This window comes from Emys orbicularis, chromosome 1, assembly GCF_028017835.1.
Source record: "Emys orbicularis isolate rEmyOrb1 chromosome 1, rEmyOrb1.hap1, whole genome shotgun sequence".
NCBI classification, from domain to species: Eukaryota; Metazoa; Chordata; order Testudines; family Emydidae; genus Emys; species Emys orbicularis.
This window is the reverse complement of record NC_088683.1, coordinates 135,936,108-135,955,909: the sequence shown is the minus strand read 5'-3', so window position 1 is coordinate 135,955,909 and position 19,802 is coordinate 135,936,108. Positions and strand designations below refer to the sequence as shown.

The 19,802-nt window shown below is 43.0% G+C and overlaps 1 non-coding gene across 1 annotated transcript; it reads right to left on the bottom strand.

Moving 5' to 3' along the window:
- On the bottom strand, positions 1-82 carry TRNAS-AGA (transfer RNA serine (anticodon AGA)). Its single transcript has one exon. It is a non-coding gene; the product is annotated as a tRNA-Ser (tRNA).
- Positions 83-19,802: the final 19,720 nt, after the last annotated feature.

Genomic DNA, 19,802 nt, shown 5'->3' with positions numbered 1-19,802 from the left:
TGTAGTTGGCAAGATTTGAACCTGTGCAGGGCAACCCCAATGGATTTCTAGTCCATCACCTTAACCACTCAGCCACAACTACTTGATGTATGTAATTTGGGGCAGTTTATTTGTAAAAAATGTAACTATTAAAACTTGCACTGTGAACATTTTGCTTGTCTGTCTGTCTTTGTCTGTTTTGCCTAATTAGATTGCAAGATTTTCTGGGTAGACCACATCTTTTAAACTGTGTGCCTATAGCGTCTAGCACAATGGAGTCCCTGAGTAGGACCCCAGGGCACTACCACAGTATAAATAAATGGAACAGCAACAAATTCCTCAAGAAGCTTAAAAACACTTAGACATCTGGGGGAACGAGACCCTGTCATATTGGACTTCATTGAAATCAGTGGAGTTGCACTAGTGTGTGAATCAGGTCCTTTAGTTTTAGGTCAGCACTGTTTCAGTAACAAAATAAATTGTCATTCCATAAAATGTATTCCAAGTCAGCCACGCATTTCACTTGCTGGTCCTTAAAAACTAAGAGCAAAGTCCTCTGGCTGTTCAAGCTGTTAAGACTGGAGAAGCACAGAAGCACTTCTCTGTTCCCTCTCCATCTGTCTTAAGAATCACTTCCATACTGCAACAATTCCTTTACCCATGATGGGATTATGAAGAATATTTGAATGGTGGCATTTAAAGACTGCAGAACATTACCCAGTATTTTAAGGCATTCAGTCACCTCTGTTTCCAACGAGGAAAATTATACCAGTCCATTTTTAGCAACATATATGCAGAAAGGATGAGCTAGTTAGTTGGCATCAGTGTTCCTAAAGATTAAATGATTAGACCCAGTTTGTCACGGCGCCATTGATTAGGTCAGCAAATAGGTTAAATTTCCCTTCTTGGGAATGAAATAGACCTGTTTTTCTGGCTTGAAATTAATGCAGGATCTAGCATTGCCAATACATAAGTGTATAATGCAACTGGCAGTGGAATCCTATGTCTGGATCCTTTTTCATTAGTGAAGGGCATCTGGTCACAATGGGTCACTCCACTAAGAAAATCAGCCATGTTGCAAGATCTGTTTATAACATGGTAGTGCCCAACACAATTAAAACACATTTCATTTGTGCAATCTAGACAAGACCCAACTATGTTTTGGGGAACATGTTGTCCAGATCTTCTCCAGCCTTCTAATTTGCGGTTTTGTGGCATGATCTGGGAAGATAAACATATTTTGGCCTCATCAACAATGCAAGGACAAGCTCTGTCTTAAGCACCTCTGAGCCTACTTGTGCTGTAAATGAATTCTGCAACATAGTAGATTTTCATAGTGTAAGTTTGATCTAACACTGCATCACAGTATGGGGTTGCGTTGTTGTTGAGTATGATACCGTTTTGGGAATGCAGGTTGACTAGCTGGAGAAGACAGCCAGATCTATGACTGTGAAAGGGCCCATGCCCATGTGGTTTGTGTATGCATGTATATGAGAAGAACTGAGAGAGAGAGAAATGGATCACCAAATGGTATATAGAAGTCTAGGGTCCAGAAATTCTCTTCATAGTAGCTACGGGGATAGGAGTTCAACAAAGTAGATGGATATGAAGTGCCTTGCACTGAAAGAGCTCTGTTTCTCCATTCATATTGTGACCTCACACATATTGACAGTTGCATCTAGTGTTGTAGAATGAATTTTGCTACCCTCCCCAACAAGATGAAGATCTAAGTTGATGTCTGAAAGAGGAAGAGTAAGGAGTTCACTCGGGAGAAAAAATGCCTTGGTCCCAACTGGGAGAGCCCCAAAGTAGAAATTCTCTGTCTAGGCTGGTGTGAGAGAGCTATTGGTACATGGTGTGAGTGCAGGGTTGAATAAGGGAGGGAGGATACACCTTTTATGTGTGCCCCATCCCCCATCAAAATAGAAGTAAGGTAGGGGGGAGGGATAACTGAGTGGTTTAAGCATTGGCCTGCTAAACCCAGGGTTGTGAGTTTAATCCTTAAGGGGGCCATTTAGGGATCTGGGGCAAAATCAGTACTTGGTCCTGCTGTGAAAGCAGGGGGCTGGACTCGATGACCTTTCAAGGTCCCTTCCAGTTCTAGGAGACAGGATATCTCCATTAATATATAGATATATAAATCTATGAGCCTGGAGTTTTGACAGGCAGGGCCAGGAGCAGGACAAAGGTGTAACACTTAGCTTTCAGCTGTGGAAACATATTTAAATCCTAGCTTAGCTAAGAAGCTGAAATGATCTTGGTGAGTCTCCTCTATGTGTCTGTGGAATACATGTCCACCTCTTAAAACCACAGCTTACTCCGGAAGGACTGGCAATCTTTATCAAATTAAAACAGTGGTGCTCTGAGTCAGCACTGGGGTTCATTGGCTCAGCTGTGTGGAGGAAACGTAGACAGTGCCAGCGTTATCATTAGAGCTGGTTGAATAAACCACAGTGAATAATGAATCTGATGCATTCCCCATCTTTTTCTGTTTACAAGTTATCTTTGTGATTTTAGTTATCTTTGTGATTTTTCTCAAATGTATTTGCTACCTAAAAGTTTTCTGAGTAGTTGTGTTGTAAGTATTTGACATTTGAGCTACTTTGATCAGAAACATAAATCTTATCTTTCTCTGCTTAGAATCAGATTTTCCATGCTAACATTCATGATTACAAATCTCAAATGTGCTTTCCTTGAACACTCTACAATATTCATTTAAAACTGGCTCTCCGGCCAGTAAGCTTGTTTGCTGGCATATTCATGGAATGTGAACACAGCAGGGATGTGAGCTCACTTTTAATTCATTAAAACTTCCAATTAATATTGTAAAAACACTCCATGAATATTCATCTACAATTTATCTCTATCAGCCTGTAACTTGTCTGAGCACTAAGTTAACTTGCAACAGAAACCTCGTCCATATGCTGTGTACTTAGGCTTTTTTGTGTGGTGTGAAGAGGTACCACCCTTCTGTGAGCTCATTATTATCAGCACCTTTACTAATAATATTTGCACTTTAATAGCCCTTGTCAATCTGAGGTCTCAAGGAATTCATTATTATTTCCATTATTACTGTTGTTTGTTTGTATTACTGTAATGCCTATAGGCCCAGCTGAGATTAGGGCTCCATTATATAAATACACAGTAAGAGACAGTTCTTGCCCTGAAGGATTTCCAGTCTAAATAGAAAAGGCAAGGAGTGGGAGAAAGAAATGATTAGTTATGACCCTAATCCTGCAAACAGGACGCACACACACTCCAATCCCCAAAGAGGTGGTGTTTGGATGGATTTAAGGCCAGGGTTTGGGGTTCAGTTTTGAGGCTGAATCTGCAGTAATATTTGGTGTTGGGTTCATTTTTGATAACACGAAAGTCTCACAAGCTGTTCTCATGAGATCTTTTTGTCTCAAAATGGCAAATATTCATCTTGAATCGAGGGGGTCTTATGGCATTAGCAGTTCTCCAGAGATTTTAGACCTACCTCACCTAGAATAAAAAAAAATCGGGGGTGCGGGGGGGGGGGCTGATGATAAATCTCCCTTCAATGCCAAAAAATACAGGTGTTCCTTTGGGTCTTCAGGGACTGCCATAAAGCCAGAGGCTAGGGGCTATTTTACACAAAGGATGACATCATGCTGTTGACCTATGAGAGGAAGGGGCTCGGTCTCTCGGCCAGTATTAGGTCATAGATGGCATTTCTGGCCTCTCCTTCTATCTGGGATCCCAGGAGTGGAGAGGAGTCTAGTGAGACCCTGAGACTTTGAACAACTTTACCAATAGGCTCTCCTTCAGCTGTGGAGTTATAGGCCAGGGCACAACCATGGCAGAGGGGCATTGATGGCACATGATGGCATATATCACATTGGTAGATGTGCAGGTGAATGAGCCCTCTGCCATATACGTTGGCCAAACAGGACAGTCTCTGTGCAAAAGAATAAATAGACACAAATCACACATCAAGAATTGTAACATTCAAAAACCTGAATAAAGACTGGGAGTGGCTGGGTCACTACAAAAAATAATTTCCCCTCTGTTGATATTCACACCTTCTTGCCAACTATTGGGAATGGGCCACATCCACCCTGATTGAATTGGCCTCGTTAGCACTGACCCTCCACTTTGTAAGGCAACTCCCATCTTTTCATGTGCTGTATATTTATACCTTTCTACTGTATTTTCCACTCCATGCATCTGATGAAGTGGGTTCTAGCCCATGAAAGCTTATGGCCAAATAAATGTGTTAGTCTCTAAGGTGCCCTAAGGCCTTCTCATTGTTTTTGCTGATACAGATTAACATGGTTACCCCTCTGAAACCCCCTATTGGGAAAGCCTGGGACAGAGAGCTTGAGAAGGGGACAGAGGATACTGGGCGGAGGGTGGGGTGAAATGCAGTCATGGGGGGGTGGGGAGGGACACAGCTTGTAGATGCATGCAGACACACGTGTGTTCTAGTGTGGTGTAAATGTAGGACGTGGTGGTACTGGGGGGGCTTTCGGGAAAGCACCGAGCTTATCAGTGGAGAGCCAGTTCCTTGCCCTCCCCAAGGCCTCCAACATTTGTATAGTAAAGTGATTAGGACAGGGTTAATGGGTTACCCAGAGGATTATGAGATGGAGCCATATTCCACCCCTCCCCCCTTTACTTTCTTTTTAGTTAGTGGGAGCTTTTCACTCCACTGTTGTGATGCGGTTAAATGAAGGAGCATGTTCCCAGCCTGCAGCCCTGTCCATAGACACATTTTTGTTACCCTTTACAGTGGTCCCTTGATAAAAATTTGAGCAAAGAAAAACAACCTCCCTAGTCCCCATCAATTTTTTGGGGTGGTAGCAGCTCTGGTGAGGCCCCCTGGTTTGTACAGCAGACTGGGGATTCTGCGGCAGCTGCAGATAAATTGGAAAACAGAGATTTTAAAGGAATTAAACACGAAAATGCATAATAAAATTTGTCCTCTGACTCTGATTCTCATTTGTACCAAGGCCCCTGTACACCACTCTGGTCACATAAAAGATGTACCTTAGGCCTGGGCTACACTAGGTGGTGGGGTTCGAACTAAGATACACAACTTCAGCTATGCTATTCACGTAGCTGAAGTCGAAGTATCTTAGTTCGACTTACCTGGCCATCCTCACAGCGGTGAGTCGATCGCCGCAGCTCCCCCATCAACTCCGCTTACTCCTCCTGCTGAGGTGGAGTACAGGCGTCGATTCAGGGATCGATTTATCGCATCTAGATGAGACATGATAAATCGATCCCCGATACATCGAGCACTACCCGCCGACGTACCCTTAGAGTAGATATACATTATACTTATAGCCGCTTTCAGGCCCCTTTGCACAGCTAAATATGTATAAAGCAGCCATAGTATAAGTAAACACCAAGCTCCCAGTGTTACCTATTTTGATACTAAATTGAACTTATTTTACATTGCCCCACCCCTTTTTCATTTTGAATGTGCTGCAGCCTATTTAAATCCTGGCGTGCGGGGTGAAGCCCCTTCGAATGACAAAAGTTACACTATCATTTGTCTCCAAGACTTACAGGCATTGAGAGGCTGCAGGTGGACTGACAGCTCTAGGCCAACAAGCCACTGCAGTTTGACATTTCACAGCTGCATTGTAGAAGCTGGGGGAAGCTGGATGTTTTGGCAGCTGGGGGCATAGGAGAGGGTTAGGCACTTTGGAATAAGCAGATTAGATGAATGTTTCTGCTTTCACTCTCTTGGCTTTAGTGATGTCACCATTGTCATGGATAGAAGGCTAGCTGTACCCCATCCCCTTTCTGGTCTCCGAATGCTCCTCTTCAGGTATCAGGCCTCAGCTGTTATTTCTCCCGGGGTGGAATCCCAGAGTTCTCCAACTCTTAGACCAGGGACTGGGCTGCAGTACCCAGCAGGTCTAACTGGCTTCGGAACCTGCAGTTCTTTCCGTCGCGAGTCTGAGACCAGTGTGGAACAGAGCACCCAGACGGCCTTCCTAAACCAAAGTATTGTTTACTTTTAACCATAGGGATAAAGCATAACATAAGAGAAGAGGGATTTTTATACACACACTCCCATAGTGTGTGTGTGTGTGTGTGTATAGACACATTTAAATGCATATTAAAAATAATTAAGTCTCTCACACCACATAAGCCTGGCTGAGTCATCCTCAGTATCTGGACCAATGGACTCATTAGCAGTGTCAAAAACGTTCACTTTTGGGCTAATTATAGAAGTGCCACTAGCATAGGATGACCAGACAGCAAATGTGAAAAATTGGGTAATAGGAGCCTATATAAGAAAAAGACCCGAAAATCAGGACTGTCCCTATAAAATCGGAACATCTGGTCACCCTACACTATGAGGCTGAACTTAAAGGGTCTGTCAGCATTTGAAATCTCCTTTTCAGGGCTTTTAGCTCAACTGCAAAAAATGGCCTCTCTATGGAAAGCTGGCACAAGAGGCATTCAGCCTGAAGTGGACATTGTATTTCTGACTGGCCCTGTCATTTGTACATTTTAAAAAGAAATAATATTTAAGAACTATCCAGTACATTTTGTTGCAAACTCAGAGATCTTGGTCTCTATCCCCGTATGCCATCCCTACTACCATGCCTCCTTCAGAGCCTGCCTTACAGTCCCTCATTCCCACAGCAGTCTCTCCTCCATTCATCCTCCCTCTCAGGTCTTCCCTCTCTATCCCTGCCACATTGCCCCATCCAAAGCACAGCCCTTCTTCCCATGATTACAAGTACTGTACTACTTCCTTCCAACCCCCATCAGGAGGTCTTGCCTTCCTCCTTCCCCTTGTGCAGTCTACACCTCTATCCTGGCTCTTTTATTTCCCTCATTCTCCCTTTACAAGTCCACTCTTCTTGAGTCAACACTGAATGAAACCCACCCCATAGCACAGTTTTCCTCTGTCTCCCTACCACAAAGTTCTTCTCTCACCATCTCACCAGTGTATGATTCTCCATCTCTATATCACAGTCCTTTTGCGCTTCAAATCCACATCACACATATCCCATCTCAGAGCATTACTCTTCCTCCCTCCTTTGGATATCCTTCTTACCTATATCTCTGGCACACAGTCTTATATTCTTCCATCCCTATCACATAGTGCATTCCTTTTCCATCCCCCACCCCCATCACATGGTTCAGAATCTTTTCATCTCCATAGCCCAGTACTTCCCTTCATAAGTCCACCCTGATCATGCCCTACTCACACCACGGATTTTTCTTTATCTATTCCTGCATCAGAAGTCCTTCCTCCCTCTCTTTTCTATTACATCCTTCCATTCCTATTACACAATCCTATCTTCCTCTTACTTAGTTCATTCCCAATTCATCTTCCCCCTTTTTCTTTCATCTGACTCTCCTTCCTTTCACACAGTCTTATTTGCTTTAGCCCTTAGCACATCTGGCCTTTCCTCCTATAATATCCATTAAGAGACCAAAGAGTTAGAAATTATTCTGTATTCTTTCTGTGTTTAATTTATATTTGAGGTGAGAGACCACAGTAAGGTCAATTGAGTCTTTTGGAAAATAGGACCAGTCTTCAGTAAAAAGGTTAATGCTGACCAGACACTTATCATTAACAACACGGGAAGGAACACAAGCCAAACAGGGAAAGAACAAGTTAAAGAATACTTAGATAAATTAGATATATTCAAGTCAGTAGAGCCTGATAAAATTTGAGGCAATTTGAGAACCCTGGCCTAGTGTAGGAGGGGAAGCTGTAGACATGATATATTTAGATTTTAGTAGCAAAGAGTCCTGTGGCACCTTATAGACTAACAGACGTATTGGAGCATGAGCTTTCGTGGGTGAATACCCACTTCGTCGGATGCATGCCGCTCATGCTCCAATACGTCTATTAGTCTATAAGGTGCCACAGGACTCTTTGCTGCTTTTACAGATCCAGACTAACATGGCTATCCCTCTGATACTTAGATTTTAGTAAGGCTTTTGACACAGTCGCAAGTGACATTCGCATAGGCAAACTGGGGAAATCTGGTCTAAATGAAATTATTATAAGGTGAGTGCCCAACTGATTGAATAGTACTTATGAATGGTTCACTGTCAAACTGGAAGGATGTATCTAGTGGGGTCCCACAGGGGTCTGCCCTGGGTCCAGTACGATGCAATATTTTCATTAATAACTTGGATAATAGAGTGGAGAGTATGCTTATAAAATTTGCAGGTGACACCAAACTGGGAGGGGTTGCAAGTACTTTGGAGGACAGGATTAGAATTCAAAAAGGCCTTGATAAATTGAAGAATTGGTCTGAAATCAACAAGATGAAATCCAGTAGAGACAAGTGCAAAGTACTACACTGAGGAAGGAAAAATCAAATGCACACAGGGCCACCCAGAGGGGGGGCGCAAGTGGGGCAATTTGCCCCAGGCCCCATAGGGGCCCCCACGAGAATATAGTATTCTATAGTATTGCAAATTTTTTTATGGAAGGGGCCTCCGAAATTGCTTTGCCCCAGGCCCCCTGAATCCTCTGGGAGGCCCTGAATGCACAACTACAAAATGGGGAATAACTAGCTAGGCGGTGTTACTGCTGAAAAGGACTATGAGTTAACAATGTGATGCAGTTGGAAAAAAATCTAACATCATACTGGGGAATATTAACAGGAGAGTTATATGTAAGGCATGGGAGGTGATTGTTCTGACCTACCAGGCACAGGTGAGGCCTCAGCTGGTGTACAGTGTCCAGATCTGGCTGCCACATTTTAATAAGGGTGTGGACAAATTAGAGAGAGTCCAGAGGAGAGCAACAAAAATGATAAAAGATATAGAAAACCTGACCTTTGAGGAGAGGTTAACAAGTCCAGACATGTTTAGTCTTGAAAAAAGAAGACTGAGGGGGTAGAGTGGGGGGACATGATAACAGTTTTCAAATATGTTAAGGGTGGTTACAAAGAGGATTATGATAAATTGTTCTACTTGCCCACTGAAGAGAGGACAAGAGGCAATGGGCTTAATCTGTAGCAAGAGAGATTTAGGTTAGATATTAGGAAAAACTTTTAAACTGCAGAATAGGCTTCCAAGGGAAGTTGTGGAATCCCCATCATTGGTGGTTTTTAAGGACAGGTTAAACAACTGTCAGGGATAGCCTAGGTTTCGTGGGTCCTGCCTCAGTGCAGGGGACTGGACGGTGGACCAGATGACCAGCCCTACATTTCTAGGATTCTATGTTTCATAGGCATCTAACAGCTTTCTAACAAGAGTGTATTAATTCTGGACATATTTTAGCTATGCTTGTAAACTAACATACATTGCTTTTTATGATACATCACACTGCTCTGTATCTTTCTCCACCCATCCCTGCCGCTAAGTGAAAATTACATGATTCATCTGCAGTGCAATTTGGCACCAAAATGTTTTAAAGAAATAAATCAAGGTGAAAAGTGTCAGTGATTAATTTACTGACACCATAACTGTGACATATGAAAAGAGCATTAAGCAATGCACCTAAGGCTCTACTCTATTACAATAAATTAAACATAAAGAAAAAAAGAGAATGGTTTCTGATGGGAGGAAATGTGCTCAAAATCAGACAGCAGGCCAAACTCAGCTCTCAGTCATATGTGTGAAAGCCTCATTGAAATCAATGAGAGCTGCAATCATACAACCAAGAGGAGATTTTGGCCCTCTGTCTCTTAACTACAGATCTAGTGTCACTGACAGCAGGATTTGGCCTTTTGCCACTAGTGTCACAGAAAGATTAAAAAACACACTTGTTTGATCAACTTAATATGATAATACAACGTATTGATGTTTGAGCTTTTGCTGTTATTAATAAAGCAGGATTTTAATGAAGAGTACCTGGGCTACCAAGCAAGTAAAAACTTTGCCTCTGTAAAAATGGTGTGGTGTATTTGATTTTCTTATGACCTCAGTGGGACTAATTATGTGCATAAAGTTACTCTGATGTGTGATTGTAGAGTTGAGACTTACATTGGTATGTGGTATCCTTCCTTCCTTTCCTGAGGTCAAATTGTTGGTGACTCATTTTTTTTTTAAGTGGATCAATCACATGCCTGCTCTACAGTAACACGGCAAATCACGGTAGATTGTAATAGTGTCCCTGCCATAGAATGGTGCTTCTGTAGTAGCTTGAACCATGTACACAGAATACAGTAGTATGCTTTTTTTTTTTTTTTTTTAAGGCTGTTCGACTGGGTAAGAGTTTCCTGTTATTTTAGGAGGGCCTTCTGGGATCACCCATTTCCTGCTCCCAAGCACCTTGAAAGGCCAGTGTTGTAGTAACAGTCTCTCAGAAGGAAGCTGGATATGGTTCCCGCTGAAATCCATCAATGCTGCATTAGTCAGAAGTGTAGAAGGCAAGTGCCCTTTTTACCTTTCCCACCATCCTCGCCCCCAGCCAGGGCTGACTGAGTCCTGGTCTACAATTAAAATTTAAGTCGACATAGCTATGTCACTCAGGGATGTGAAAAATCTACACCGCTGAGTGCGGTAGCTCTGCCAACCTAACCCCTGGAGTAGACACAGCTAGGTGCTTCTGTCAACCTAGCTACTGTCGTCCAAGGAGGCGGAGTTCCTACACTGACAGAAAATCCCCTTCCATCCATCTAGGCTGCATCTCTGCCCCGCAGTAGACATTCAGGCTCGGGCTGGAGCCCAGGCTCTTGGATCCTGCACTCCAGCCCTAACATCTACATTGCAGTTTGATAGCTCTTCAGCCTAATCCCTGCAAGCGTGTGTCAGTTGACTTGGGCCAGCCACAGGTTTTTTATTGCAGTGTAGACATACCCCCAGTCTCTCTCTCTCTCTCTCTCTCTTCTAAATAGCAAGCGTTGGAAACCTAACAATAAATAGTAATATTCTCTCTAGGTACTTATTGTGACGCTCTGTACCTTGTGGGAATACCCTACACCCCCATGTTTATCTTTATAAAGTGATTGTGTGGTATCCAATGCAAAGTTTGTCATGTTGGGTGTCTTCGGAAGGCTCATAATGCACTGAGCACTGTTGTTATAGTGATGTTATAGTAATTGTTACAGTAAGGTTATAGTAAGGTTATAGGTTATAATTTCATGTATATAGTTATGTGGCTGAAAATGTATCCTCGTGGCTTAAAGCAAGCACAGGCAAAAACTCTCCAAGAGCAGAGAGGCAGTTCATACCTTGTCAGGGCATGGATGGGACAACCCCAGCCCAACCTCACAGGAACAATGAACACTGGCTTAGGCAGCAACAAAAGAATCTGTTAGACCCTCAAGGGAGTCACCCCCTTCCTTTGGTCAGTTTGGGACTGCGATGAGGTAATGCTCACCTGACTCTGAAGTGGGGGGTGCAAAGCCAAGAGGAAAGAAAGGACATGATAAATGGAGAGACATTTTGCCATCCTATCTCTCTTCCACCTACATCTACAGACATCACCACCACCAAGCGACTGAAGCTCTGATCAAAGGGGAAAGCCTGACTGAAAAGTAACCAGCCAGCCTGTGGTGAGAAACATCTAAGTTTGTAAGGACATTGAAAGTGTTAAGATCAGCTTAGAATGTGTTTTGCTTTTATTTCATTTGACCAAGTCTGACATGTTATGCTTTAACTTATAATCACTTAAAATCTATCTTTATAGTTAATAAATCTGTTTGTTTATTCTACCTGAAGCAGAGTGTTTGGTTTGAAGTGTGTCAGAGACTCCCTTTGGGATAACAAGCCTGGTACATATCAATTTATTTGTTAAGCTGACAAACTTATATAAGCTTGTAGCGTCCAGCGGGTATTACTGGACACTGCAAGACGGAGGTTCCTAGGGTTGTGTCTGGGACCAGAGATATTGGCTAGTGTTATTTGCTTGCAGTAAGTAGCTGGGAGCAGCTTACATGCCAGAGGCTGTGTGTGAACAGCCCAGGAGTGGGGGTTCTCACAGCAGAGCAGGGTAAGTCTGGCTCCCAGAGTCAAGGATTGGAGTGGCCTAGCAGATCACTGGTCCAGACAACACCAGAGGGAAACGTCACACTTATATTGCCCCTATTTGCATAGAATCCAAATATCATTCTCAATATCTTTGGTGTATTTATCCTCACAACACCTCCCTGACACAGGGATGTGCTACTATCTGCATTTTACAGATTGGGAATGGAGGCACAGTATCCCAAATCCTCAACGCTATTTAGGCTCTTAATGTCCATTGAAATGAATGGAAGTTAGGTGCCTAAATACTTCTGAGGATCTGGGCCAGAGAAACTAAAGTGACCAAGGTCACACAGAAAGTCTGTGGCAGGAACTGAACCCAGATTTTAGGACTCCCAATCTATCCTTATTCCCAATATTGTATTCATTCTAAAGCACCCCATAGGACTTCAAAAACTAGATACTCTGCTTACCATAATCATGTTATTCAACCTGTCAAATGCAGCTGCCTCTGGGGTGGAACACAGCAGCAGTGTAAGTCAATTTAGTTACATATGCACACTCTGTAAAACATCAAACTTGGTACAATTACTTTGTCTTGATCGAAACAGGCAATCACCATGGAAGTTACAAATGTTTCACAGCCTGTTTATAAGAAGTGTCATTGTCTCCCCAGCCATTCTTATCAGCTGTCCTCATAAGCAAGCATCTTTTTCAGATAGTTATAATTTTTATGGTTCAAACCAAAGAGACTAGGAGCACAGATGCTGAACAAATGTGCCAGTCTCATACATCCCATTTCTGTTGTGCTTCATTTGTTACAAGCACAGTACAAGAATGAAATAAGTAACCTACTCTACAACCACGGGAAGTGGGTGGACAAGTACTATTATCCTTATTTTACAGATGGGCAAACTGAAACAGAAATGAAGTGAGATGCCCAAGGTCACATCCCAAAGTATGGCCAGAGCTCGTTCCTCCACACTACAGTGAGGACTTGTACAGTACTAGGAAAATTAGGATCCTTGCTCCAATATCATTAGAGCTCCACAAGTGGAGCCTGTAGTGTCAACAGGATTCAGGTCTTTTTTCCAGAGTGTCAGCCATCCCTCAAAGCTCAAAAAAGCTTTTCCATAGTTGATATTTAGAATGGCCAGACATAAAATTCCCTCCAGAAATTTCAGCTTTGCACAGTACACAGTCAGTGTTAGCAGGGTTACTCTAACTCGCTGAGGAAAAACTCCCAAACACCACCTCTCTCTATCGCATTATAGTACTTGATCGGCATTCTCCACTATTTTGTTTGCCAGAAATTTCTTTTGGACTTCAATTGTATTGCCTCTGCTGAGGAGGACAGCTGACAGACAGGCACATATTTATGCATTTGTATTATTGGTTTGAGCACTGCTGACACCTAGTGATTAAAATGGAGACGTGCATAAGACAGCAAGGGAAGAAGGGATCAAGGGAGTGTGGGTAAGGGAAAGGAAGGGGCCAGGATGTCTGAAGGCTCAGTGTGCAGACTCAGCACTGGGCTATGAAGGCTGGAATCAGAAGATACTGGGCCAGGTTCTGCAGAGCAAATATCAGGAAGTACCACACAGAGCAAGGGGTAGGGAAGAGGGGAGAAGGTGACTTTAAGCTCCCTTTGTGCCTTGCAGATCCTGGGCTGCTTCAGGACACCGCCTCCAGCACAATTTAGAGCAGTCTCAGGGGCTGCTCTTATTTCTAGCAGCTTCACTACAGCTGCCAACATAGACTGCATTTCAGCCACTCTCCCTCCTGCCCCAACCAGCCTCCCAGTTGACCTTCACACTATCCCTCTAGTGGATGGTTTCTCCAGGGACTCTTGCCTTCAGAGCAGCATGAAGGGGCCTTAACAAGGGATAGAACATGATCCACTGACCTCTGCGCCATGAAGCATTGGTATTGGAAGACTCGGGGTTAATAGCTTACATTCAGAACAGCTCAAGCCAGCTGCGCCAGATTGCACCCATTTAGAGGCATGCTAACCGTTGAGGGTAGGATTTTCAAAAGCGCTCACTGCTCTAACTCTGCTCACAATGTCGTTACTGGTAGCACTCCCACTGACTTCACTGGCCTCACTCTGCTCCCAACACTGTGAGATTTTGAAAACCCCACTCTTCCCGAAAGCATAGAAGTTGTAAACAAGTAAACCCATTGTACCCAGATAGATGGGTTTGCGATGATCGGGAGAGCCACAGGTGACTTGCCTGCCTGGTGCGAAGGTTGCGGATCTCTCAAGACATCTAGATAGGCTTATGTGTAGTGCTGGGGAGGAACCGGTGGTCATGGTACATGTAGGTACCAACGACATGGGGAAGGACAGGAGAGAGGTCCTGGAGGCCAAATTTAGGCTGCTAGGTAAGAGTTTGAAGTCCAGGACCTCCATGGTAGCATTCTCTGAAATTCTCACGCAGGGCCAGTTAGACTGGCAGAACTACAGGGTCTCAATGTGTGGATGAGACGATGGTGTAGGGAGGAGGGGTTTAGATTTATTATAAACTGGGGAAACTTTTGGGAAAGGGGGAGCCTATACAGGAAGGATGGACTCCACCTAAACCAAAGTGGAACCAGATTGCTGGCGCTTAAAATTAAAAAGGTCATAGAACAGTTTTTAAACTAAGGGCTGGGGGAAAGCCGACAGGAGCGGAGGAGCATGAGGTTCGGACATCCCTTAGGGGGAGGATCTATAATTGGAGATTCCCTATATCTTAATAAGGAGGAGAGGATGGAAAATGATAAAATACAGGGAGGATATGATGAGAAACAGTCAAATGAAAAAAAGTCCCATTCAATTACGTCATGCAATTGGGGAATAGGGGACAGCCAAAAAATGACAAGTTTTTAAAATGCTTATATACCAATGCTAGAAGTCTAAATAATAAGATGGGTGAACTAGAGTGCCTAGTATTAAATGAGGACATTGATATAATAGGCATCACAGAAACCTGGTGGAATGAGGATAATCAATGGGCCACAGTGGTACAAAATATATTGGAAGGACAGAACAGGTCGTGCTGGTGGGGGAGTGGTACTATATGTGAAAGAAAGTGTAGAATCAAATGAAGTAAAAATCTTACATGAACTAAATTGTACAATAGAATCTCTATGAATAGTAATTCCATGCTTGAAAAATAAGAATATAGCTGTAGGGCTATATTACAGACCACCTGACCAGGATGGTGTTAGTGACTCTGAAATGCACAGGGAGATTACAGAGGCTATTAAAATAAAAAACTCAATAATAATAATGGGGGATTTCAACTATCCCCATATTGACTGGGTACATGTCACCTCAGGACAGGATGCTGAGATAAAGTTTCTTGACACCTTAAATGACTGCTTCTTGGAGCAGCTAGTCTGGAACCCACAAGAGGAGAGGCAATTCTTGATTTAGTCCTAAGTGGAGCACAGGATCAGGTCCAAGAGATGAATATAGCTGGACCGCTTGGTCATAGTGACCATAATATAATTAAATTTAACATCCCTGTGGCAGGGAAAACTCCACAGTGACCCAACACTGTAGCATTTAATTTCAGAAAGCAGAACTACACAAAAATGAGGAGGTTAGTTAAACAGAAATGAAAAGGTACAGTGCCAAAAGTAAAATCCCTTCAAGCTGCGTGGAAACTCTTTAAAGACACCATAATAGAGGCTCAACTTAAATGTATACCCCAATTTAAAAAACATAGTAAGAGAACCAAAAAAGAGTCACCGTGGTTAAACAACAAAGTAAAAGAAGCAGTGAGAGGCAAAAAGGCATTCTTTAAAAAGTGGAAGCTAAATCCTAATGAGGAAAATAGAAAAGAGCATAAACTCTGGCAAATGAAGAGTAAAAATATAATTAGAAAGACCAAAAAAAGAATTCGAAGAACAGCTAGCCAAAGACTCCAAAAGTAATAGCAAAACATTTTTTAAATACATCAGAAGCAGAAAGCCTGCTAAACAACCAGTGTGGCACTGGACGATCGAGATGCTAAAGGAGCACTCAAAGACGATAAGGCCATTGTGGAGAAACTAAATGAATTCTTTGCATCGGTCTTCACTGTTGAGGATGTGAGGGAGATTCCCAAACCTGAGCCATTCTTTTTGGGTGACAGATCTGAGGAACTGTCCCAAATTGAGGTGTCATTAGAGGAGGTTTTGGAACAAATTGATAAACTAAACAGTAATAAGTCTCCAGGACCTGATGGTATTCATCGAAGAGTTCTGAAAGAACTCAAATGTGAAATTGCAGGACTACTAACAGTCATCTGTAACCTATCATTTAAATCAGCTTCTGTACCAAATGACTGGAGGATAGCTAATGTGATGCCAATTTTTAAAAAGGCTCCAGAGGTGACCCTGGCAACTACAGGCCAGTAAGCCTCACTTCAGTACCGGGCAAATTGGTTGAAACTATCATAAAGAACAAAATTGTCAGACACATCGATGAACATAATTTGTTGGGAAATAGTCAACATGGTTTTTGTAAAGGGAAATCATGCCTCGCCAATCTACTAGAATTCTTTGGGGGGGTCAACAAGCATGTGGACCAAGGAGATCCAGTGGATATAGTGTATTCAGATTTTCAGAAAGCCTTTGACAAGGTCCCTCACCAAAGGCTCTTAAGCAAAATAAGCAGTTATTGGATAAGAGGGAAGGCTCTCTCATGGATTGGTAACTGGTTAAAAGATAGGAAACAAAGGGTAGGAATAAATGGTCAGTTTTCAGAATGGAGAGAGGTAAATAGTGGTGTCCCCCAGGGATCTGTACTGGGCCCAGTCCTATTCAACATATTCATAAACAATCTGGAAAAAGGGGTAAACAGTAAGGTGGCAAAATTTGCAGATGATACAAAACTACTCAAGATAGTTAAGACCCAGGCAGACTGTGAAGAGCTACAAAAGGATCTCACAAAACTGGGTGACTGGGCAACAAAATGGCAGATGAAATTTAATGTTGATAAATGCAAAGTAATGCACACTGGAAAACATAATCCTAACTATACATATACAATGATGAGGTCTAAATTAGCTACCACCACTCAAGAAAGAGACCTTGGAGTCATTGTGGATAGTTCTCTGAAGTCATCCACTCAATGTACAGCGGCAGTTTAAAAAAGTGAACAGAATGTTGGGAATCATCAAGAAAGGGATAGATAATAAGACAGAAAATATCATATTGCCTCTATATAAATCCATGGTACGCCCACACCTTGAATACTGCATGCAAATGTGGTCGCCCCATCTCAAAAAAGATATATTGGAATTGGAAAAGGTTCAGAAAAGGGCAACAAAAATGATTACGGGGAGCTTATACAGAGCTTCCGTATGCGTAGAGATTAATAAGACTGGGACCTTTCAGCTTGGAAAAGAGGCGACTAAGGGGGGATCTGATAGAGGTCTATAAAATCATAAGTGGTATAGAGAAAGTAAATAAGGAAGTGTTATTTACTCCTTCTCATAATACAAGAACAAGGGGCCACCAATTGACATTAATAGGTAGCAGGTTTAAAACAAACACAAGAAAGTATTTTTTCATGCAACGCATTGTCAACCTCTGGAACTCCGTGCCAGAAGGTGTTGTGAAGGTCAGTACTATAACGGGGTTCAAAAGGGAGCTAGATAGATTCATGGAAGATAGGTCCATCAATGGCTATTAGCCAGGATGGGCAGGAATGGTGTCCCTAGCCTCTGTTTGTCAGAAGCTGGGATTGGGTGACAGGGCATGGATCACTTGATGATAACCTGTTTGTTCATTCCCTTTGGGGCACCTGCCATTGGCCACTGTCAGAGGACAGGATACTGGGCTTGATGGACCTTTGGTCTGACCCAGTATGGCCGTACTTATGTTCTGGTGTCTCTCTATCTAAGGTACTTGTCTGGCCCCCCACACCACAGTGTCTGAGTACCTCACAATCATTTACGCTCCCAACACACCTGTGAGGTAGGGACGATGCCCCATTTTACAGACAGAGAGCTGAGGCACAGAGCAACAGAGAGTACGTCCACAAAACAATAAAAAACTCACCGCTCTTAGTCGCATAGCCTGGGTCAATTGACTCAGGCTCTCAGGGCTCAGGCTGTGGGTCTACAAATTACAGTGCAGACGTTTGGTTCAGAATGGAGCCCAGACTCCGAGACCCTCCCTCCCTGCTGGGTTTCACAGCCTGGGCTCCAATCCAAGCCCAAACATCTACACCTCAATTTTCAGCCCCGCAGCCTGAGCCCTGCAAGCCCAAATCAGCTGAACCAGGCCATGACGCGAGTCATTTATTGCAGCATAGACGTACCCTTAGTGACTTTCCCAAGGTCACAGAGGACATCAGTGGTGGAGCAGGGAATTGAAGCTAGGTCTTTGAAGTCCTAGTCTAGTGTCCTAACAACTGGCACAGCTTTTCTCAAGCTAATAACACCAGAGACAAAAAAATTCTCAGTTATGTCCCCTCAAGAATATTAATACTGTGTATCCTGTCTAGAAGGCCTTATCAAGGATATCACAATGACAGATCTCTCTGAGTGCTCCTTCTCAGGTGTCAGGCCTTATGCTTTTACTTCTCCTGGGGTGGAATCATGCAATTTTCCTACTCTTAGACTGGGCCTTGGCTACAGGACGCTGTATCAACCTTGCTTACCCAGCATATTCTGACTGGGTTCAGCATTAGCAGTTCTTTGCTTTGGGAGTCTGTGAATCGAGTGACCAGACAGCCTTCTTCTAACCCAACAAATCCTAACAGTAGGAACAAACCATAACATAAGAAAAGGATTTTAAAACGTCATGGTGTACCATCACCACCTTATGTTAGCATAGGAAGGCTTAACTTCTTCAGACATCCCCAGCAGGTGAGGTATGTGTGTGTGTGAGAACAGCTTCTCAGCAGCAACCATCTCCCCTTCCTAGAGAGAGAAAGGGACACTTTTTATCCAGTGAGAATTCCTTTGTACACTGCACTGCACTTACGTTTGCTGAGATGTACATGACTATTGATTCACATGCAGCTCAAGTGCAATAATTCCAGATACAGTTCTTAGGATTCTCCTCTCATTTACATCAATGTAAATCAGGAGAAACTGCACTGAAGTTAGTAGGCTTACAATGGCGTAAATGAAAGGAGAATCAGAGCCTTACCCCATAACATATCATCATTAATTTATTTAAAAGCAAACACAAATCTCATAAAACATATTTAAAAAAAATTTTAAAGATACTTTTCCCCCAGTGGGATTTAGGAGTCTGGCCAAAAAGGTCCCACTAGAAAAGAAGAGGAAGGTTTGGTGTTGTCCTAGTGGTACCACAGATTCCCCCCATCATATTCAGTCTGTACAAAGAGTGTGTGATTCATGTCTAATTTGGTCAAGCTATTCCTGGTCTGCTATGTTGTGGTCGACTATATTCTTCCATTCAATCCTAGGGCTAGATTCTGCTCTCCAATACACTAGTATAAATCCCAAGTCACTCCACTGACTTCACTGGGGTTACTGCAGTTTCATGAATTGTTTCACTAATTATCATCCCCACAGCTTACCAGTTTTCCCCCCTGTTCATTTAAACTGCATGAAGCATCCGTTTTGCCTTGAACGTTCCTTCAGTAACAGTCCTCTCTCATTCTTAAGGTTCACTTATAGCAATTAAAAACTATCAGGCATCCTTGGCTCCACGGCACAGCAGATACCTGTCATCAGAAATGGCCTGGGAATTTTTAGTACAAGGAATGGCTGTTCTTGTGTGAAATGGTGTTGATAAATGAGAAGCAAGCAATGCCTCTGGAGAAGCCAGTACTGTCTACATCCTGTCATGGAAGCATCCCAAGTAAGCACTTTGGAGTACAACAGAACCTGAAATCTTTGCAGTCTGTCATGTCAATTCACAAAGGCTGTGGACATGCTATGTACAAATCATTCGCATCTCACTGTCTTATGGCCCTCCTTTCCTCCTCACACAAAAAA